Genomic DNA, 25,153 nt, shown 5'->3' on the forward strand with positions numbered 1-25,153 from the left:
TGCTAAACTGTGAATCATCATTGGTGGTTCTTGACGTTCTCCTGTAAGCCTCAAGAAATTCAAAACATATAAAACCTTTCTTAATCGTTCAGCTGGCATCATACCCGTGGTTCCCTCTTTTTGTTTTTGAAGCATTTACTTCAGAGTTTGATGAGCTCGTTCAATGATTGCTTGTCCAGTGGGAGAATGTGGAATTCCTGTACAGTGTTCATTTCCCCACAAGATACAGAAACGTTGGAAGTGCCCAGAAATATATGCTGGACCATTGTCTGTTTTGATCTTTTTTGGCACCCCAAGTACTGCAAAAGAACTATATAAATGTTTTTCAACATATTTAGCTGTCTCTCCAGTTTGGGCTGTAGCCCAGATGGCCATGGAGAAGGTGTCAATAACAACGTGTACATATCGTTGACTACCAAATTCTGCTATGTGATAACATCCATTTGCCATAATTGTAGAGGAGATAGGCCCCATTGACTCCCATTCCCAGGCCAAACCCTATTTTTTGACAGGACGGGCAAGAGGCAACAATGCCCTTTGCATCTGCCAAAGGAATTTTAAATTGCTTATGCAACATTTTTGCTGACTGATGCAAAAAATTGTGAGATTCTCTAGCTTGCGCAAACAAATTTGGAAAAGGTCCAGACCAAGCTGGAGCAACTAATTGATCAGCTAATTCATTCCCATATCCTAGTCCCTCCTTGGATTGATGACTTCTGATGTGAGTAATAAAGTAGACAACACTTCTCTGATCCAGAGTATGAATTAATTTTTGCAACAGTTTTCCTAAGCGTTCATTTTTTACTTCTTTTATTTGTCTCTGCTCAAACCTTTTTACTACTCCTACTACATAGAGTGAATCAGACACTACATTTAATCCCAAATGTGGCCAGGACAGAAATGCTCACAAAACTGCTTGGAGTTCTAAGGTCTGTAAGGAATCTTCTCTTTGGCCTTGAATGAGGTGATATTTCCATTCATTTCCTTCTAACCAGATGCATGCAGCTTGCTGCGATTTTTTCCCTGCATCTGTAAAAACTGTTAAACCTTGCACTGGTACTTCTGATTGCATTGGAAATTTTTTGATTACTTGGTTCATTAACAACTGTAGTAATCGATGTGATGTGTAAACTTTAGACAGCTGAAGTATAATCTTCAAGAGCAATTTGTAATGCCTCAGAATGTCTGAGCAACCAGTCTAGATAATCCTGTACTAATGGAACAATAATAGTTTGAGGATCAGTACCTGTGATTTCAATAATTCGATGTCTGCCTTTCATGATTAATTGTGATAGTAATTCTGTTCTTGTAGTTATGGTTTTCTTAGGGGTATGCGCAGTAAAAACCCACTCTAAAATTCGTAGAGGTTGTTTCTGTTCTGAGTCCCATTGCATAATGATGGCCAATGGATATTGTCTATTTCCTCCACTATTGATAATCATCAATTGCACTGGGAGTTCCAGTCGTATTCGTTGTGCATGCCATGATTCTATTTTATCTGTAATTTTTTGCAAGGCAATTTTATGTTCCTGTGTCAGGGTTCTTTTGCTATTTGCTTGAATGGTAGTGTTCAACAGTGACTTAATGGCTTTATATCATCATTGGTAATACCACATAACTTTCTAACCCACTGGATATCTCCAATTAGTTTTTGGACGTCATTCAATGTGTGGACCTCTGTATTAATTTTTAATTTCTGTGGACAAATAGTGGCATCGGTGATTGTCTACCCTAAATACTTCCAAGGGGAGGTAGACTGTACCTTTTTGGGAGCTATTTTCAAACCTCTATTGGACAGTTCCTTTTGCGAATGACCCAATATAGTTTCTGATTGCATATGTTCTCCAGCTATTAATATATCATCCATGTAATGGTAAATAATCAATTGAGGAAACCTTCTTCTGACTGGCTCTAGTGCCCAGGCAACAAAGATCTGACACATAGTAGGAGAATTTTTCATCCCTTGAGGTAACACTACCCAATGGTACCGTTCTGCTGGCTCAGCCTTATTTATAGATGGGACAGAGAATGCAAACTTTTGCCCATCATCCTCATGAAGTGGAATGGTGAAAAAGCAATCTTTTAAATCAATGAGCAACACCGACCAAGATTCTGGTATCATGCAAGGAAATGTTAATCTTGGCTTCAAAGATCCCATTGATTCCATTACTGCATTGACCACACGTAAATCGTGTAACAATCTCCATTTGTTGTTCTTTTTTGGAACAGCAAAAATTGGAGTATTCCAAGCACTCTGTGATGGGATAATATGTCCTGCTTGCAGCTGTTCTTCAACTAACTGATGAATAATTTGCAGCCTCTCTTGTTTCAGTGGCCACTGATCTATCCACACAGGTGTTTCTGTTTTCCATTTAAGTTTGAGGATAGGCTGCTCATCAATGGCCATCACTGAAAAGGCTGTGTAACCAATGTTGTTCTAACTTGGCTTAGGACATCTCATCCAAGTAATGTGATAGGAACTTGTATCACATAAGGCTTTATGGTAACTCGAGCCCCATCAGGAAATTTAATTACAGTAGGGTCTTTGCTAATTCTGGTGGCTTGGGATCCCCCAATGCCAAACACTCCTGTGGCCGCCTCAGTGGTGGGCCATGAGGCAGGCCATTGTTGGGCTGATATAATGGTAATGTCAGCCCCTGTATCTACTAACATTTTTAATTTTTTGCAGTCCCCGTCAGGAGGTTGAATAACTATTTCACATTCTGGTTTTCCTTGGTGTACATCAAGAGACAGATATACTTGCGGTTGTCCAGATGACCCAAATCCACCAGTCCCTCTATTACCTTCCACTACATTTGGAACACACACTTTAAACGTCACAAGATGGGCAATTTTGCTGCCTTTGGGAATAAACACAGGTGGGGTTAGGGTCTGAACCATTATTTTTATGACACCAATATAATCCGCATCAATTACACCCAATAATACTTGAACGCCTTGGCGAGTCTCCGATGATCTCCCTACTATAAAAGCACTTAGTCCAAATCCTAACAATCCTTCCACATTACTATCTACTAAGTGGACCTTCTGATCTTGTACTGTAAGGTCTACTGCTGTTTCCACATCCACTCCCGCATTCCCTGTTATGGCGGAGGTGTGAGTGGACAGGAAACCACCTCCTGTCCCTGATTTTGAGCTTGCCATACGCCCCTTATTTGTGTCTGAGCGCGAGAGGGATCTGTGCTGCTTCTCATGTTTCCCAAACCTTTTCTGCACTCATGGGTGTGGTGAGTATTCTTGTTACAATTACTACACCATCTTTGAGCCTTTAGACTTTTGCAGTGCACTTGAAGATGACCTCCCTTGCCACGGTTATAACACTTCTTTCCCCTTATTTCACCCTTTTTAACCTGGAAAAATGGCGCAACCACCTCACGTACAGCAGCCGCATAAGCTGCAACATTAGCCTGTTGTATTCCTCTGTTGGTTTATTCAATCATGGTGGCTACAGGCGCTCCTTGGGGGAGGGTAGCTAACAATCGCTTGGTAGTTGGATTGGCGTTCTCAAAGGCCATTATTTTAAAGATGTTCTCTTTCATTTCTATGGTCAAATCAGGTTGCTGTTCCAGGGAGTCAAAAAGTCCGTCTACAAATTTGGAAAAAGGCTCATTAAGACCTTGTTTTACTGACACAAATTTATTTTGCCTTTTCCCTTCTGTATCAGGTACAGACAGCAGGGCTTGAGTATCTATTGACTGTGATAGTCATAACACTGCATCAGAAAGATTTACTTGCACATCTACTGCTGCAAAGGGTCCTGTACCTAACAACATTTGTGCCTTAACGAGATGAAGTGGATCACCTTACAGTTGTGGCCGAACTTACTCATTATTAGCCAATTTAAGCCATGCACTGTCAAACAGCATCTTTTGAGATGGAGTTAATACAACTGCTGCTCTTTGATCAATATCTTTTGGAATTAACAATGCTGATGAAAAAAATATAATTAATGATTTGCTTTGTTAATTGATGGTGAAGACCATTTTGCATTACTGAAGCTCTAGCCTTTTCAAGCAATTTCCAATCTAAATGATCCCACTCATTAGTACCAGAAGTACTATTAATAGAGACAGGAAATGCTTGTACAAATTCAGGAATAAAAGACCCTTCCACAATAGCATCTCTAATAACCCCCTTCCATCGGTGTGCGGCCACAGAGGCACTCTGAATCTGTGAAGAGAAAAGGTGTGAGGTTGCAGGGTGAGATGATGAAGGCACAGCCACTGCCTGTGACGATGACACGAATGGATTGGTAGCAGGTACTGGAACTGAATAGTCAAGGGGAGGGTCAGGAGCAGACGGTTGCTGTTGTGCACTCGATGAAAAGGTATACGATTTGTGGCCCATCTTCTTTTCCTGTGTTACAGTCAATTTTTCAAGTTTGTCTACAAGCTTGTCTACAAGTAAGATTTCTGTGTTTGAAATGCCTGCTTGAGAGGGAGGGGTTTGCTCTCCCGTGGTGTTGCCTTGTGAAGAAGGCAAAGGCGGAGGAGATATGTCACTGCCGCTTGCGTTCTTGTCTGTGTTCCGCCTACTGTCGGACTCTGCACTCTGCCCACTGTCAGACTCTGCATTACACCCACTGCCAGACTCTTTTGATGCAGCCTCATTCTCCTTCCTGAGGACATCAGATATACTTCGGTTGTTCTCAGCTCCCGGCCACGCAGCTTTTGGTTTCGCCCCTACTGCATGACCGGCAAAGTAAACAGGTTTTTTTCCTGAGCTAATGCGACGGGAGCCGCTAGGGGAGCAGGCATCTGAGGCGAATTATCAGAACGAGATGCTGCTCCGATCGCTGCAAAAGCAGAAGCAGCTGCAGCACGCTCGCTGCTCAGCTCTTGCAAAGTCTCACGGATTTGTTTCCAGAGTGTGCTATAACTGCTCACATCTTTTGCTGACCTTCCTCCATCACTGATTGAATCCCAAAGATGCTTTCCTATAGACTCGCAGGTAGATATATCAGATGCGAGACCTACACTCGGTATAAGTCCCTTTTCTTGGCTCCATTTTAATAAACCTTCCAGAGTAGACTTATCATAATTTATACCTCTCACAGAGAGGATATACCGGAGGAGTTTCACCACTGCCTGTTTGTCCTTGGCAAGGGAAGCCCCCATTCCTACCCTGCTGCTGCCTCTCACAGATCTGTTATCTTCAAACTCTCCCTCTATCTCTCCCTTTAAAGTTACAGCGCTCTGATTCTTACCTTCAGACACCAGGGCAGTGCCTAGATATGTCGACCGGCTTTCTCCCCCTCAGATTGCTCTCTGACGAGTCCTTCTCAGTGAAGACTCTGTGCCAGTCTTGAGGGCCCCACCCAGGGACGCCACTTGCAGGAGAGCTGAGCATGCACACGACCAATGTGATCAAGCAATGCCCGTTTATTACAACTAAGAAAGCCCTTTTATAACATTCTCCCGCACACGTGAGTAACACGCAGTACAAGTCCTCAAGACTGGACAGTTAACTCAGCCTGCGCTTTAAACCTTCTTATGATTGGATAAAAAGTGCCACATCAGCCTTGCCAGGCTTCCTGCCTTGTTTAACTTCCTCTTCCATCCCAACCCCTTCCAGGGGTTGTTTGTCTCATCGAGTTTCTCCCCCCTCATTCAGGGTCACATCCTTATCGCATTCTTGCTCGGCTGAGGCTCTTATCAGTCTTGTTCTCACGCAGGATTGCTCGCATGTCCATTCTCTCGCAGAAAGCCCTCTAGAATCCCCACAAACAGATACTGTCCTCCACTTGCCAGTTCAATCAAATGTGGCAGCACAGAACACGAACTCAGACAATGCAAAATAAATACTGTTGGATATATTGCCACTGTTCATCAGCTTATTCTCAAAAGCCACACACTACAGCACTCTGTTCCAAGAGCAGACTGCACACTAACCCTATAGACTCTTTTTCTTAGCTTTTTTGCTCATTGTGAGGAGCTTACGGAACAAAAACTGACTAGCATTAACTCGGTATCTGGCACAGACAGGTTTCCATCACAAACAGATCGGGCACATAAAGATCCTCTCCCCTCACAGAACTGGACCTGCCCTGGCTCACTCTGCAGCATGAAACCAGAGGGACTGGGGAGCCTCCTCCTCCACAGGACACGGGGGTGTCTGCAACAGCAGGAACCAGCACAGCAGATTCTTGAATTTAGATTTCATTTAATACTGCTGATTGCATAAACAAGCCTAATATATACATATAATCACTCTGTAATTGGATATAAATGTAACAGATTTGCTGACTGTGAAGAATCAATCACTGTGTTAAATGTGCATACAAGGAATGTGATTTTTTTTCCCCATTATAAGTATGTGTCAGTGTTTATAATTTGCCAAGTTGATAGCCCATAGTACTCCCTAATTGCGATTTAGAATACCTTCTCAGTCTCATCACAAAACTAGAAATTGGAGAGTTTTATAATATTTGAGTGTCAAAAGCATCTACAAATCTGAGACTGCTTCGCAGATGGCCTTCCTCTACAAGTGACATAACTGGGCTTCAGACAGTTAACATGAGACTGAAAAAAGTACTTTCAGGGAAATACTTCAAAGGAAGAATAAGACACACTGTATGTGACCAGTGAGCTGGCAAGCATGAGCTGGAAGGCCTAAGTGGCTTTGAATAACACAGGCTGCAAGATCTAAGAGTATCTAGGGAGTGCTGACACTGCACAACAGCAACTGTGAACAAAACTGCCAGTGTGCTCCTACCTGATAAAATAGTGAATGATCTGTTTTGTTCACTTGCACTCTTTTTGCTTACCCCTGCACTCTGGGCTAAGATACGATGCTCACTTAGAAGAATATTATAGAAATAATATTGAATTCTGCTCTGACGCAAGATTAAGAAATGCCTTAGGTGTATTGAATAACTCTCTAGTTGATCTAGTATTTATTCCATTGTAATTATCTTGCTAGAGCACATCTACTGCCTTCAAGAAGAATGAATGTGTTTGAAAAATATGTATTAAAGAGATCAATCAACCAATGTAAAACCAGGGCAGTAAGTATTTCCCATTCACGCTGTCAGACCAGTACGTCCCCAGCCCCAGCTGTTTAAGGAAGCCGGGAGTTCTCTCCTGGAAGGGATGAAGTGACACAGTCAGCCATAACAAAGTAACTACCTTGCTATCTAGGCAGATAGTTCTGCCTTTAAAACTCACTTTCCTGTTGGCATTTGACCCGACTGGGCAACCTGTGTCTGTCTAAAGAATTTCAAGCCCATTGATTGCTCCATGCAATGCTGTTGTCTGCCCTGAACCTGGGTCACTTGGGGGATGCTGCTGTAAATCTCCAGCTTAGCTGCCTCATTCATTAACTGCATCAGCTTTGGGATTTCACACAGATTTATGAAATTCATCAATTCCAGGTCTGGAGCTTGGTGTTCAATGCCCAGACCCTGCATGGACAGAAGAGCAACATCTAGTCCTCTTGGGAACCCCTGTCTCACAGCACTCTTCTACGTTCCTCTAGGAAATCACTGCCTGCAAGTTCCTTCACGGAGTTAGAAATGCTGAAGTGTCTGGATTGTTAAAGGATTTTACCAGACTGTGGATATCTCTAGGCTGCTTTATTAACAACTTAGAGCTGGGCCATCACTTCAGGGAGTGGCAACAGCTGACATAGAGCATCTTATATTTATATGATTCTTCATAACATGCAATACAATACCAATTCACCATCGGTTTCAAAAGTCCATTGTATTCCACAGTTATGACTAGTTCTTCTTGTCCTGCTCCGGTTCCTCTTCTGACATCCCTGCTCACTGATGCAGCCTTCGGTCGTCACGATAACTTATCTTCAGTATTGCTCCTAGAGCACCTGTGCATACTGCATTGAACTGTTAGTATGGTTCCTAGAGCAGCTGTGCTGTATAAAACAATATCTATTTATTCATATTCCTGCTATTAATAATATCCTAAGAGAAAGGAGATTTCTAAAGCTTATTCTTTTTACATGGATTTCCAGCTTTCAAGCATTTATACCATGATGGGTCCTTATATTCGTCTCTCTGCAAATGCTGTAGCCACTGAAATGAACTAAAGAAAAACCACAACTGCCATGACAAAAAAAAAAAAAAAAAAAAAAAAAAAAAAGTAAAAAAAAAAAAGTGAAACTATAAGCAAAATTAGCTTTCAACAGGCACTGGGGGAAAATGCAAATGCAAATGTAACTCTACATGGAACATTATATTATGTGGAAATCTCAAAACTCCTTTGAAGTTCTGAATTTAATTAAACACCTTATCTGTCTTGGGTCGTTGAGATCATAGCAAGGTAGAGCAAACAAATGGATACATTCTTAAAGGTAAAAACTGTGGATTTGTTCCACACATGTAAGTGCCTGGGAATGCTTTTCCACTGCAAATTTATCTACAAAGCAATCCCTTCCACTTTAAAATTTAATATATGTGTAAATAACATTGCACCAAACTAAGCACAGAGCAACAATGAAATCAGTGGGCAGCTACTGATCGGTGTCATCTTCTCCATTTCAAATGCTGCACAGGGACACTGACAGCCTAGGAAATGCACTCTCACATTGAAGCACCAGCCACAAACTCACAAGTAAAACCATGTCTTCAACATTCGATTCAGATTAAAAGCTGCCTTATGAAAAGCTTATTTGAAAGCTTTAAGCTTCATTTTAAACATCTAAATTTGTAGGTATTTGTAGGTATTTGCCTCAGATGACAACTTCCCTCTTTGACAGGTTTTTTTCTTATGACACGTAACATGCTATTTTATTTATAATCACATCAGGAAATGGGTAATTCTGAACGTGTTTTAACAGTAAAATTTCCAGATAAAGGTTTGTCAAGTGCTTGTAGATGTAGAGTGTAGATATTACATGCTGTTTGGTTATTCTTAGGCTTAGAATAATAGAAAGCAGCTTTCTCATTAATCTTTAGCAAATGCAGAACAAATGAACTCCAAGTGTGCCAGCAAACACAGATGCCCAAATCCTAGACCAGCTTTCAGCTGCTCAGTTCCAGTTTCCCAGCTGTCAAGACTGGTGAGCCTCAAACTTTACTATTCTCTAAGAAATACCAGAGAATATTTATCACATGGGAGTTTCTGATTTAGTACATCCACACAGGAAAAGTACTATAAGAAGAAAAATGAAATGACAGGAAAAATGACAGTGAAAAATAACAGTGATAAATTAGGAAAAGGATTATTCTATGGAAATCCTATTTCCAACCATGGAAGTATGGGGGAAGAAAAAGAAAAAAAACTAAACTGAAATATGCTGTCTTGGATGTCAGTTCGCAGACTACAGTGGGAAAGAGAACAATTTATTACTTATTTATTATTATTTATAACCTTAGAATGGTTTGGGTTGGAAGGGACCTTAAAGATCATCTAGTCCAAGGCCCTGCCATGGGCACAGACATCTTTCACCAGACGAGGTTGCCCAAAGCCCCATCTAACCAGGCCTTGAACCCTTCCAGGGAGGGGGCAGCCACAGCTTCTCTGGGTAACCTGTGCCAGGACCTCCCCACACTCACTGTTAAAAAAAAAAAAAAAAAAAAAAAGTACGCTCCCTCTGTCCAGTCTGAATATACTCCTTCAGTTTTAACCCGCTGCCCTCTGTTCTGGCACTACAGGCCCTGATAAAAAGTCTCTCTCCATCTTTCTTAAAACCTCCTTTATAAATAGAAAGGCCCCTCTAAAGTCTCCCCAGAGCCTTCTCTTCTCCAGCTGAACCCCCAAACTCTCCCAGCCTGTCCTCACAGGGGGGTGCTCCAGCCCCCCGAGCATCTTCATGGTCTCTTCTGGCCCCGCTTGAGCAGGTCTGTGTCCTTCTGCTGTTGGTGCCCCCAGAGCTGGACGCAGCACTGCAGGGGGCTCTCACCAGAGTGGAATAAACGGGGAGAATCCCCCCCCCCCCTCACTCTTCTGGCCATGCTTCTTGTTACGCAGCCCAGGAGATGATTGTTTTCCTGGACTGGGAGTGCACACTGCCAGCTCACGTCCGATATTTTGTCCACCAATATCCCAAAGTCCTTCTGCACAGGGCTGCTCTCCATCCATCCATCCATCCATCCATCCATCCATCCATCCATCCCTACATCCATCTATCCATCCATCCATCCATCCATCCATCCATCCATCCATCCATCCCCCAGTCTGTATTAATATCGCCTCAACCCAGGTGCAGGACCTTACACTTGGCATAATGCCTGATGTCCATGTAAAACCATATAATTGTCTGCTAAACAGAGACAGAATTTTTATGAAGACCTTAAAAAAAAAATAAAATTATAAAGCAAAGTAGAGATTTTGTAAAGAAACAAAACGCAAAGTTCTGTATTTTTGAAGTTAGATTTTGGCAGGGAAATATTTAAGGTAGCTGTAAACAAAATTAATTCAAAATAAGAATTTTTCTCATATGACATGAATATCACAGTAATATCTGTAATATGTTCATATTTATGCTTGAGCTCAGGAAAGTAATAAAATACCCTCAAAACAAAAACCCCACAACATTCAAGTGTGGCTCAGTTTACTTCCCTTATAAACTGTATCGTGAGCTAGCAAACTATTTAAAAGTACAGATTAAATCCACCTTTTGTTATTCTGACTTTAAAAAGAACAAAAACTTGTATGAAATACTGCCCCATGGAAATTGGTTCAAACATTTAAATTCAAACAGAAAACTAGATTTAGCAAAGCAGGAAAAATCATTCTTAATAGCGTGATTGGAATTTACCATTTTGCTCTACAGCTCAATTTTTCTTAAAAAAATTCCCAAACCACAGTAATGTTAAACTCTGTTCCCAGTGTATGTGCAGCCTGAACAGAATCCTCCCAGGAAGGCCTCAGCCATGCAAAGAGCTACTTGGGGCAGCAATTTAGAATACAGTAACCAATTAACTCTGGAGCCCTTATGCAGTTTTAGCACAGTCTTTTCTTCATGCACAAACCCCATCGATGCTGCTGAAACATCCAATTGCGAGCTGCTTCCTTTTGACACTGAAGTGACATCTGACAAGTCTGACACATCAAACACTAGATAACCAGCTTTTCAATGACTTTCATTCTTGGGAATTTTAGTGGCATCTTTTAAAAAAGGTTTTTTTCCTATTAGCTTTACCAGACAGCTTCAGGTTTTCTTATCTGTGCCTTCTGTTCTGAGCTAAGCAACATCTGAACTCATTTTTACTTGCCATTCATTATCCTCTTAAATACTGTCATATTTAATTCCACCACTCCTGGACTCCGATAGAACTCAGTGCTTTCTATAGTGCAAGGAGAATATCAAAACATATTGAAGTAGTTTTTTTTCCCCCATAAAATGTCAGTGAGGTCACAGCCCTCAACACCCACCTTCAGAAGCTTCTGACATTTTTAAGTTTTCATTTAACTCAAGAAAAAGAATGAAAACACAAAGCCGCTGGAAATGATGAAGAATACTACACTCTGGTTATATTTTTCTACACTGTTTACAAGAAGATCTACAGTGTAGAGCAATGTGAATATTACCTAAAGATGAAAATCAGGTTTTTCAACAGCAGAAAGACTGACCATCATCAGGTAAGAGAGAAATTTAAATTTGCATCCGGGGAAAGACGCTCAGAAGACTATAGACTTAGTATTAGGTTTCAGTGAAACAGTAGATCAGTCTGGAAAGTTCTGGCAGCTACAATTATTCAGAATTTGAGGAAAAAAGAGTGGTGCAAAATCGATAAAGAATGTGGTTTCACATAAAACAGGGACTCCTACTGCCAGTGTTACTGAAGAGAAGAATGCTTATCACAAGATGGCTGGCAGAATAAATTTCACTTGCTATATTAAGGCAAAGCATTAATTCCAAGCACTTTGAGGACTTCAGGTAAAGCCCTGCAGGTAAAGCCTTCACCAAATCTAAACTGCTTTGACTATAAAAGAAGTAGAACCCTTTTCCTTCCAGATACAAAGCTGAGCTAAAAGAAGGAATGAAGATTTGAATAAATCTTTTACAGGCTAGCATGAAGCATTGCTTTTTCCAATAGCTACATCAGTTCTCAGAGTTCAAAGTATTTTATAAATCAAAAGCTTCTGACGTTTACATATCTCTGTGTAATCCTGACAAGAACTAGATGCCGGGTATCTGATAAGCACTTCAGCAGGTGCAGATGAATTCAAAGACGGCAGTGACCTGCCCTGTGTATTTCCTTTGGATCATGCTGACCCAAGGAGAACAGACAGGAACGCCCATTGCCAGCAGAGCATTCGAAGTTTTAAAAATGCCTTTAGTTAGATCACATGCAGCCAGGTATGACCATCAAAACTTTGTATCATCTTATTTAAATGTGGATGATTTTCAGTATTACCATATTAGCATTAGTACAAGTTTCACTTGAGACATTTTTCAGTATTTAAACTAAAAAATTCCATCTTAACAGAAAAACTTGCAAAATCAGAAACAGTCATAAATTATTCCAGAAGGGTTTTTTGGGGGGGTTGGGGGTTTTTAATCTGCTGAACATCTTAAGATAAATTTCTTCTTCTACTACTTTTTATTACTTTCATCCTTTTTAGGATGAGGAAATAACTGTACTAATTTCTAGCAGGATTCTAATTAAAATATTATAGGATTTACAGATGTCCTGGTTTAGCTAAGATAGAGTCAAGGTTTTTTTTTCCAGCAGAGAGAGAGGGGGAAGGGATCTTCAGCCGGGTTATTCATACCATGCTGGCGTCAGGTCCAGGGGCGGAGCCTTTTTACTTTCGCTTCTGGTTTTGGGGGTTGCCATACATGCGGCGGGCTTGCTCCTTGACCATCTAGCGGTATTTCTCTGTATATCTTTTGTCTTGTTCACTGTTATTGCTGTTCATTGTTATTATCATTGCTACTGTTTTTGTTCAGATTGTTCTATCACTCTGTCGTATTAAATTCCTTGTTATTTTAGCCAGGGTCTGTGCCTAAATTCCAGCCCGACCAGCCGCGGGTGGGGGAGGGGCAACGGCAACGTGCTTTCCGATCCTGGCAGGAGCTAAACCTGCACAACAGAAGCTGTAATAACCAGGATTATTTTTGCCTGCAAATTAAAAAAGAATAATTTGGTATTAAACCCAATAAGAATAATATACATTTCTTATAAAACTCTTTTCACTTAGAGATCTTAAAGTTTATAATAAATTCAGCATTAGATGAAAGTTTTAGAAGGTATCAATTGAATGTATATAGTACAAGAAAGAAACAAATCAAAACTCCATGGACTGCGCACCTCAGACCTTCACCCTTCACCTTCACTGTCAAGGTTTTCCATGTCTCTGGTTAGACTACCTAGTCCTTACTGGTTTATACAGCCAAAGTCTACGCTGTACCATCACTGAAGTTCCCTGCTTTACACACTTCATTTTAAACACTGTCTGCTTCCTCACTTATTCTGATACAGTGTGCAGATATTCCTAACCCTGTGCCACAGTACCCATCCAAGAACTGAAAAATGCAAGGTGAAAAAAAAGATCAACACATACTTGCACACTGCTTTGGCAGAAACAGCCTGCAAAGCAGCATTTTTTCCCTTTATTAACACCTCAATTTCCTGAGGAAAGCACTTATTTATTTATTCTCAAAAGTTTTTGTGGGTGTGTATGCTTGGTCTCAAACCTTCTGCATCACTGACAATGTAAAAGTATCATTAGCATTTGGGTTAGAAGAGTAACAATGTCTAAATTAATGATGCATTTGTGTTAGAAGACTAACGGTGTCTATATTAACAATGGCTAAAAGCAGGGGAGTTTGTGCTCATTAGGGAAGAAACAGATATGAAGGGATTCTCTAAAATAACAAAGCTGAAATTTATCTATTGGCTGTGCGCGGCTATTAGTTTTTGTTGAAAGTGCTGAGAGGAACTAGTTTTTGAAATGAGCATGCGCTGGAGCAACACACGGATTTGCTGTTATTTTTAGAGTGTACAGGAGTATATAAGGACTTGTTTTTCTAATGAACTTCGGAGCTTGACTGTTAACCATATTGGTGTGTGTCTTGTCTCACAACCTTATCCTGCAACACCTGGCGCCCAAACAGGGACAATAAAAAAGGCTTAAATGTGGAAGGCTTAAATGCGGAAGGCTCCAAAGCATTGCTGAAGGTGATTACGGAAGCTTGCAGGTGGGGGAGCAGGAGGAAGTGCAGGAACGCGGAAATCCTGCAGGTAAGACAGCAGTGGAAAACGTGTCACTAAGTATCCTCTCTGTGAGAGGCGAAGAAACAGCTCTTAGCAATCTTAAGAAGCTCACTGAGTGGGTGCAGCAAAAGGGACTTTTTAAAGAAACATGGAATGTGATGATAAATGCTTTGAAAACTATGAAAGCTGAACGAAAGGTAGCTGCTGCGGCCGTCCCACCCTGCGCTCACCGGGACCAGGGCTCGAAGCCAGGACTGGGACGGAGGTCGGGAGGCGCCTCTCGCGGCGCCACTGGTTCATGCAGCGTGGCGGTGGTGGCAACTCTGCCCCCGCAGGCTCCACTCCCCCATCATAGTAGAACCAGCTGAGACTCCTCTGGAGAGGGAGGGGCCAGCAACGTCACTGAAGCAAGTGTGGCATCGTTGCCCAGCGGAAGTGTGTCGTCAGTGTCGCCCAGCTGTTTGCTTCACCCTCCCCTCCCAATTAACAATAATAGTAAGAACAAAAAGAGTAAAAAAGAGGATGGTTTAAACAAGATACTGAACAAGTTGCAAAAGGTAGAAATATCAGTAAAGGACTGTGCTACTAACAATTTACCACCTAGTTACAGTCCATCACCACCATCAGCTGTAATGCCATTAGAGCAGCCTCCGCAGAGCTGTTGGTCTGGGGTTATTCACAACATCATTCTCGAGGGAGACTGGCAATATTCAGGAGCACTTGTGCATTCCCCACTGAAGAACTGAACCCCTTCAGCCTTCTCAGTCTGGGTGGCAATGAGTGATGGAAAGCAGCTGCAGACTGTCAAGGGGTCAGCGAAAGGAGGATCCTTTGCTCTGCTCCCCCCGTTAAACTGCTCTGCTGACAAGCGTGCCTGCGGGGCATGTGGGTGGCTGCATCCCGCGTGCGTGCGTGCTGCAGCATGTGCATGTGCTGCCTGTGCGCATGTGTTGTGTGTGGTGTGTGTGTGTGCACTTGTGGGTGTCTGTGTGTGCGCACGTGCCCCAGAGCTGTCTGTGTGTCGCATCGGTTTTTCCTGTCCCCTTTGTGACCCCAATCTGCCAGTCTTCTCCATGCTGGGGTGGCTCTGAGGACCTTCCTCTACAACCAGGCTGGTGTTCAGCCCTTTGGAGGGACTCTTTCCCTTTGTGCCCGACGTGGCTGCCTGCAGCCTCATTTTTCAGGTGACAGGCATGGAAGTCCTTGCCTTGCACAGGAGACTGAACTGGGCTGCAGCATGGTTAGCTGGGAAACTCAGCAACTTTATTTCAAGAACTAAGTCAGCCTGAGCGTTTGTGGGCTTCAATTTACTGAGGAACTGTTCGTTTTCTCCCCAGAATTATTTCAGTAGGGTCAAAAGGGAGAGGTGCTTCTCCCAGAGAAGTCATATCCAACCAGAGTAACCCCATTGCTCAGAGGAAGACTGTGATGAGGGTCACTCCTTGTGTTGGTAAAGGGCAAACTGGAAATGAAACCACTACTTATTAAAAATAATATTTGCACCTATTGTCGCGGATGAAAGTATTGACACGGTAAAGATTTAGAAAAATAATCTAGATTTATTAATAACTAACAACTATTTGTCAATACAAAATAACTCAGACAGAAAAGCGACTTATTCAGATTCTAAAATGACAAGATTCACTCTAACTTACTTAACGGTACCTTAATTTATACACATATGTACATGCGCATACACAAACCAGACATATACGTACAGAAACAAAGGGGTTTGGGTTCGGTAAAATGAACACAAAAGGGACAAACACACAGGAACAAGGGTAAGGGTACGTACCCACACACACGCACACCCACCAATAAACAGGTGAAATAGAAGCTAGCTCAAAGAAAATTTCCCTCTCGAGTTTAGAGCAAATACTCACAATGCCTTGGCATTCCTCAACGGGCGATAATTGAGACTCAAGCAGGGGGACTTCGCCCTGGCCTTCCGTCTGGAGCAGACGATACCTGAGAGGCGTCCCAGCTCAGGGGAGATGCTGGTCACAGGCCGCTGCGATCCAGGAGAGCTCAAAGGGCCTCTCTGGTGGTCGCAGTTTATAGGGTCCAAGATGATTGACTTTTGTCAAATGCTATCTGGTGCCTTCCGGCAGTTGCACAAGAATTTGAATAATATGCAACCCTGTTATTGTTCCATCTGACCACATCCCAGGCACAGGTGTGTCAGGCCATCAGGAGATGATGGGCCATTATAACCTTTTCCGAGCAATCAGAGGGGGGCAGGAGCCAGGCTCCTCAAGGTTATTCAGTCCTTATCTCCATAGATTGGCGTATGGCTCAGGGGAATGTGGATGGAATCACACCTGGCACCAAGCAGCCCAACAAGGACGGCAGGGAGGGGTAGGAATTGCACCACCACAATCCACCCTGTGACTAAAGTCAATTTATCTTGTCCATAGAGTGGCAGTGTGGTTGCCTCTTGCCTCTATGCCTATAAACTGAGGATGCCATAATATAGTTAAAATTGAAGGAAATTTTGTGTTTGATTAGCTTCAAAAAAAAGTGATAGTATACACACGGGGATAATTTTGTAACTGAGCAGTTTGTTTAACCATTCTCCAAACCTTAATATACAACACAATTATGAGCATAAACATACTAAAATTAGAATTAAGAAAATCATGACCGGGTAGAACATGGAATTAAACAGTCTTGGAATTAAACAGTCTTGTTGTGGTTGGTGACCATCCAAATAAGCTTTCCCACCATCGATGTTCTCCATCCCTTTTGACTCTTGTTAGCACCTGATGTATTTCTGCTATATCGTGCTGGACCATGATAAGAGTTTTTTGTCCAGTTTTCTGTGCACATTGTATGTAAATGGGTAGGCACAGTGCTGCAGAGATTCTTATATTGAAGATGAGGGTTGTTTCCACAGTGCTGCTGATAGGCTTGCTGGATGTGGTGTTTGTTTCCACGATGTCGTTGCTGGAGTTGGTTATTTCTGAAAAGGAAAGAGAACTCTCGGGGGGGAGGGGGGGGGGGGGGGGGAAGGAAGACTAAACAGGTTATGTTTTGTTGATTAGGGATATCAATTAGACTCGGACCCCAGAGTGAAAAAGTAGGTGTATCTACTCATAATAATATTAATAATAATAATATAAAAATAATAATACTATAATAACATAGAAAATATACGATAAGACAGAATAGTGCACTTAAACAATTACAGGGTAATGCATCAAATCGCTACTGCCAGGGAGAGAATAGTGATTAAGAAAGATACATAACCACTTGCCTACTTTACTATCATCCAGATCCGCAGTTGCTGGGTAGCCCCAGTCACAGGGAGGATTTGGGGAGCCTTTCCCTGCAAATGGGAAGTCCTACGTGGTGCCTCCACCCAGAGGTGAGGCTTCCAAAGTCACTGTGAGCGGGTCCAGCCTTGGTACACCCAAGCGGAAACATCTGGTTTCAGTCTCACATTAGGTTCCCCCCAGAGCCTGGCCAGGGCTCAAGGAAGAAGCCAAAGGAGTTTCTCTGCTTATCTGATGGGATTATGTGCAAGGTCTCACATCAGGTCTCTGTGACAGACACCTGCCTCCATGACTCTGCTGCTCTATTCCCATACAAAGGGAAGGAAAGATACATTCCAGACATCCTCTATGCATGCATCATTAGGGATTACATTCTAAGTTAACAGTTTTGGTTCAGGGCCTGTTGCTCAGGCTTCAACACTTCCACCCTTTACATCAGGATAGGTGGTTTATAATACCTGTTAGCATGTTGGTTATCAGCTATAAAATATACAGAATTAATTTATAGTTCAGCTCTGACTTGGGCCTATTGTCCAAGCTTTAGCACTTCAGGTTATCCCTTAGGATGCTGGATAAATCCATCTAGTACTGATTTTATGTTTGATTCCATTGCTATCAATAGCATCCCATGCTAGAAATCCTCGTGGCTTGACCAGGGTTACTGGTATTGTTCCTACAGATGGGATTTTTGCCACCACAGGCTGTCCTGCTTTCATTGAGGACCAGGTGTGCTCATTGTTCAGGGTTTTTTCTGAAGAAGGTGTTAAGAAGGCTCGAGTAATTGGACTTCCATAGGGACCATACCGATTATTTAACTGCTGTATAATTTTAGAAAGACGGCTGTCCCATTGTCATTCATGTGGTTTAAGATATTTTTTTAGCAATCCATTGGCTCGTTCAACTATACCATTAGATGGTGGGTGATAAGGTGTATGAAATACCCACTTCATTTCTCTTTGCTTTGCCCATTCTTGTACTTCTTTACTGGTAAAGTGCGAGCCATTGTCACTCTGGATAGAATCAGGGACAGGTAAAATTGAGAACCATGAGGAAAGGCCTCAGATAGTATTCTGTCCATTAGCCTTTTGGCACTTGGTAGCTGCAAGAAGTCCAGATATTATCTCTACACCTGTTAAAATATATTTGTACCCAGCAGAGGATTTTAAAGGACCAATGTAATCAATTTGCCAAGTGGACCACAAAGTTTTCCCCTCTTTAATGTGTAAAGGTGGTGCTTTGGCAGGATGGTCCATCTGCAATTTTAATTTACACTGGGGACACTCAGTGAGTATGGTTTCACATGTTTTTCTACTGAGGGGCCATCCCCGGCTTTGAGCCGAAAAGTAAAGTGCTTCTCGACCTGTGTGGCTTAATTTTTGATGTAACCATTCTCCTAATCGATACCATGTGGGGTTTGAGGAATTTTTAATGCCTATTTTCCTAATTTTTGTCAATTCATCCACCCTTTGGTTCCAATTTGTAGCTGGTTTATTGTCATTAGCATGGGCTTTTACCCGTCTTATTTGGAATGGCGTTTTTCTGGCCATGGTTAATAGGAATTGCCAGTCTGCAGTCCTCCAGATTGGTGATTTATTTATCTCCCAGTTTAGGGCTTCCCACTGACAAAGCCATTGTGTGGCACCTGCCCAGACAGCATAAGAGTCTACATAAATGGTTTTTGCTTCATTTTGTGCTGCCAAAACAACTGCTCTTAACTCTCCTACTTGAGCACTGCCTTCACCCTCTTCAATAACTTGTTTGTTTTGATTTCTAATGCAACAGCTTTATATTGCCATTTACTATCCACTCTTTTTGCTGAGGCATTGGTAAACCAGACACCCTCTGTTGGTGAATCTTCAGTGAAGGGGGGTGCATCTAAAATTGGTGAAGGTTTAAATGGTTGTTGTAATGCTAGCGGGTCAGTATTAACAGGCATTTGTAATTTAGAAACTTTTGTGTGTCCTTCAGTTAATTGCATTTCATCTGCCACGCCCACTAGATAGGCACACCATTTCCTAATTGTAGGTTTTTGTGCAATTCCCTCTGGGGGAGCAGTCCCTTTTAGGATTGTGTCCAATAAATTAAAGGGACCTCTGGTCTGAACAGCTTGTTCTTGACGAATTTTCTCGACTTGTTTAACTGCACGGACTAAAGACAAAAGACCCTTTTCCCACTCTGAATATCTTTGCTCTGTCTCTTTAAATGCAGTTGAGCTAAACAGTAAGGGTCTCTTTGGCCCCTCAGGGCCCATTTGAAATAAGTTACAGTAGGTACCATGTTCTGCAAAACCCCATTCCGCTATAATAGGATCATGAGGATGAACAGGTCCTAGAGATTGATATGTTTTTAATTCTAGTAGCAGAGTTTTAATTGCTTCTTCGTGTTCTGAGTCCTATCTCCATGATTTTCCTTTTCGTAAAAGTGAATACAGTGGACGGGCAATGATGGAGAGTCCAGGTACATGTTTTCTCCAATATCCTAAAGTACCCATTAGCTGTTGTAATTCTTTTCTAGATTGTGGCATTTCTGATTTTTCTATTTTATTTAGAGTATCTGGTGGGATTGCCGCACTTCCAGCAATCCACCAAGTGCCCAGGAATTTCACTTCTTTACTTGGTCCCTGACATTTTTCAGGTGGAATTTCAATTTGTGCCTCATGCAATGCTTGCCAAACTGCTGCTGCCACCTCCGCCACCTTGTTAGGAGAGGTTCCTCCGATTAGAATATCGTCTATGTACTGATACAGTTTTACCTCTTCAGGGAGTGAAACTGTCTGTAAAAGTTCAGCAAGTGCAGCATGAGCAATTGTGGGTGAGTGTTTATATCCCTGTGGGAGTCTGTTAAAGGTGTATTGGATACCTTCCCACATAAAGGCAATTTTTTCTTTATCTTCTTCCCTTAAGGGGACCATGAAGAACATGTCTTTTACATCTAACACTGCCATCCAAGGATGTGCGGGGCTTGCAGTGTAGCGGTTAAAGTTGCAATGTTGGGGACTGCCACTGTCAGTGGGGCTGTATTAGCATTTAAACGCCGATAATCGACTGTTAACCACCACCTCCCGTCTGGTTTATGGACTGGCCAAACAGGAGAATTGTATGGGGAGTGAGTTCGGTAAATAATCTGTCGTTTTTCTAAATCTGCAATTACTTTAGAAATCCCAGTTCGTGCTGCAGCAGAAATAGGATACTGTGGGACATTAGTAATTTTTGATTTGGGAAGTGCTGGAGCTGCACGGAGCACACACACTGTGGCAGTTTGTTTTTTGTTAGGGTGAGGGTTGGCAGTTGAACCGAAGGACCACAGGCTGCCGTCTGGCAAACGCTAGGTTCAGCCGTTCAATGCGTCAAAACCCAGGATGTTTTCATAGTGCTCCTTCATCGCAAAGCGAAGAGGAGTTACACGTTTTTCGCCAGGGAGCCGCAAATTAAGTTTTGCTGTCTGGCACACAGTGCTAGTTCCTGTAACTCCGGTGATTTTAACCTTTCGCCGGCTAGGTCGTATGCCTAGCTTATCAGCATGTCGCTTTGTAATTATTGAAATTTGTGCACCAGTATCAATTAAAAATTTTATTAACTGTTGTTGAGGACCAACTGGAATTAGAATGTAAGGGCCGTTCTCATTTATCCACTGATAAGCTTTTACTTGCCGGACTGGCAGGCCCAATTGCCGTCCGGACCTTATCAGTTTTTTGATCTTGTGTTTTGCAACTGATCCTCTTGAGAAAGGAAAGGATTCTCTTTTTTCCTGGGGGCTGGCGAGGGGGAAGTTGGAGTATTTGGAGCGTTACATCTTTGAAATGCCTGAATTAGGCTCAGAATGACGCCAGTAGGCTGCCTCTGAATGGTGGCTCTAGGAATTCCTAGTGACAATGCTTGCTTCCATAGCTCATTTCTCCATTCCTGACCCCTGGATTGTCGGTCAGGGGGGTTTTGTTCCTGAGAATTATTTTGATGTGATTGTTTAATTTGCCTGACAGTGCGACCTGTATTTTTTGTTTCACTGGGAATTTCATCCCATCCCATTTCTCAGGCATGGTTTATAGTTTCATGAACTAATGTTGCCCAAGTTGGTAATCCTTTTAATTCTAAGCCTACTTCCTCACCATTATCAAAAGTTCGTGGTAGATTTATCAATTCGTTATAATTTAAGTCTCTCTAGATCTCATCCCATTTTGCAATGAGAAAAGGTTTGAGCATGGCAGGGGCTCCTTTTATCAGTAGTTTGAGTATAGCAGGAGCTACAGGTGCCGAAAGAGGAACATCAGTAGGATTACGCTGATGCATGGCTTGGATACAGGCAGCTTTTGTAAAAGCTGCGGAGAGGTCATTTAGAGATTTGATAGGTATCAACAGAGGTTCTCCTCTCTCTAACACATCAATGCCACCAGCCCAATAGGCCACTCTGCTTGTTAGTGAGTGGGGGTCAGTCGGGGGGTTGGGACCAGCATCCAAAAAGACACCAGGACCCCAATAACCACTGGCTTCACTGCCATCTAGTAAAATTCTATCTCCCCCGTTTAGAGACACTCTCCATAGGTACTCAGTTTCAGTTTCTCCCGGTTTACGGCCGAAACGATCTTGTGAATTGGCTATTTGAATTGGATCAAAAGGGGTTGTTTTGCTGATGTGGCTTCTCACACCACCCCGAGATCCTGTTGTTACTTCTGTTTTAATAATTGGTCTGACTGCAAGTGGAGGAGACTCAGGCGGTTGAAAATTATTTTTGTCTGAGTCGTCATTCTGTGTATCGCTCCAAATATTACCATCCCAATCTTCAGGGGACACAATCAATTTTCTGATTTGAACGATATCAGGGGGGGTTGGACACTGCATTAGCATAATTTCAACGCATTCCCCCAGTTTTTGTTGTTTCAATTGGGATTCCTTAAGTTGCCCTTGCAGCTGCTCTATTTTAATTGACAACAGCAGATTGGTGGATTTCTGCTCTGTAATCTCATTTTGTAAATTTTGTATTTTACAATTAAACTTCTGTCGTTCAGAAAGGCAGCTTCCAGGCACGCTCCCAACATTTTACAAATCATACCTTTATTTTTTCCAAATTTAGTTGCACCTCTGGCATCAGTTAACTGTTTTTCTACCTCTTCCCAGTTGTGCCAATTATTATAAGCCCAATCCTCTGGGAAGGTGGGATTTGGTTGGATACTGTGTTTTTGTAAGTATTTGGTGATTTTGCTTGTCATCCTGCCGACTACGCCAATTTGTCGCGGATGAAAGTATTGACACGGTAAAGATTTAGAAAAATAATCTAGATTTATTAATAACTAACAACTATTTGTCAATACAAAATAACTCAGACAGAAAAGCGACTTATTCAGATTCTAAAATGACAAGATTCACTCTAACTTACTTAACGGTACCTTAATTTATACACATATGTACATGCGCATACACAAACCAGACATATATGTACAGAAACAAAGGGGTTTGGGTTCGGTAAAATGAACACAAAAGGGACAAACACACAGGAACAAGGGTAAGGGTACGTACCCACACACACGCACACCCACCAATAAACAGGTGAAATAGAAGCCAGCTCAAAGAAAATTTCCCTCTCGAGTTTAGAGCAAATACTCACAATGCCTTGGCATTCCGCAACGGGCGATAATTGAGACTCGAGCGGGGGGACTTCGCCCTGGCCTTCCGTCTGGAGCAGACGATACCTGAGAGGCGTCCCAGCTCAGGGGAGATGCTGGTCACAGGCCGCTGCGATCCAGGAGAGCTCAAAGGGCCTCTCTGGTGGTCGCAGTTTATAGGGTCCAAGATGATTGACTTTTGTCAAATGCTATCTGGTGCCTTCTGGCAGTTGCACAAGAATTTGAATAACATGCAACCCTGTTATTGTTCCATCTGACCACATCCCAGGCACAGGTGTGTCAGGCCATCAGGAGATGATGGGCCATTATAACCTTTTCCGAGCAATCAGAGGGGGGCAGGAGCCAGGCTCCTCAAGGTTATTCAGTCCTTATCTCCATAGATTGGCGTATGGCTCGGGGGAATGTGGATGGAATCACACCTGGCACCAAGCAGCCCAACAAGGACGGCAGGGAGGGGTAGGAATTGCACCACCACACCTATTCAGGGGCAATGCCATTGCTTTAATATCCAGAACTTATGCTGTGCTGAATTAGAGGCATGGGCTTGCTGCTGTCCTTCTACATGGAGACGAGTGCTATGGGTTTGATATTGCTCAGAGTAAGAGGAAGGACCTAGTAATTGCTGGAGGTCCAAACTGGGAGCTGCAGCTCCACTGGAATAGTGACTGCACTGATCCCACTCAGGGCTTCTCACAACTCTAAGATTAAGTTGGCTAAGAGAACATTATTTTGGCCCAGTTTTTATCTTAGCTACTCTATCAAGAAGAGTGGCAAAGAAGAGAATTGAATGGAAATTATTCTCTTCTGTAACGCAGACATGGCTGTCAGGAAAAGGATCCAAACACAACCAGGACAGCATGGGATCATTTTTATTCTCAGATAACCTTAACTGGATTCCTACTCTGTAAGGAGAATGGAGTTCAGGAGCTTGTTTAACACCCATCAAACTATTTAACTCCATCCTTGGCTTCATCCCTAGCAAGGAGAACTAAAGAATGAGATTAATCCCTTTGCAGAGAGGATCAGAAGAGTCCAGGCATCATCATCTATCTTGCCACAGAAAAGAAACTTCCTCAGCAGATAGACAATAGAAAGAGGTTGCTAAATTGTTTGTATCCTTTTTTTTCACCCTCAGAAGAGATGTAAGATCTGCTATTTAGTCAAAAAGTAAAGTTACAGACAGGCAAAGGAGAATTGGTACTGTTGAGCTTAGCTCTCTCTTGGTTCCTGCAACATCTCATCTCACTGAGAGCATTGAGCGAGTATCCTGATTATATAATAACAAACCTTGATGCCTTTAATCATTGGGTTTTATAGTTAATAATAAGGTTCAAAACTCCAGGTTGTCATTTGTAAAGAGAGATCAGAACACATGATGAAGCATTATGCTTCATTTGAGGAATACGATCCCTTTCCCAGAAGGGCCAAACAGGCTCAAAGTGCTCAAGGACAGTCAAGGACAACTCCCCTTGTGGAGAAAAGACAAGGTCATTTTATTTTCATGCAAAATAAGACTGGGCAGACCCGGCATACAGGTACAACTTCCCGAGGCACAGAAAGCTGAATCCTCTGAAGGCATCAGGTGCCTGCATGGGAATTTAGGCTGCCCTGACTCCCACAGGTGCCTTGGGAACATGAGGCACCGAAAGATCTGGGACTGTGGCCAAAGCAGACCAGCTGCCTTGGCCAAAAGCCACAGGGGATCAGGGGTAAGAAAGGTGACCCAAATTCAGGCTCTAGCTTGACACCTGCAACCTTGACCATCCCCTTTATAAGCACATTTACCCCTGCTGTGGACACATGACAGTAAAATGAAACAGAAGACCAAGATCCTGAGCAGTCACCTTCACTAGACAGGAATAGCATCTACCACAGTACCACCACCCTGATGGGGAAAACTGTTGCTTTGGAATAAAAGCTTAGAGGAGAATAGTGTTTTCTATAAAGGTGTCCATGATGCTGAACAGACATTTTAAAGACAGGAACTGTGACTTTTTTCCACCCATAATTAACAGTGTTTTCAGAGAGTTTACATAAACCATTTAGGGGTTATTAAATAAAAATCTGCCTCTTTTACTGTTTAACACTTTCAATTTCTCATTTCTTTTCTGGCTT

This window comes from Athene noctua, chromosome 13 (assembly GCF_965140245.1).
Source record: "Athene noctua chromosome 13, bAthNoc1.hap1.1, whole genome shotgun sequence".
NCBI lineage: Eukaryota > Metazoa > Chordata > Aves > Strigiformes > Strigidae > Athene > Athene noctua.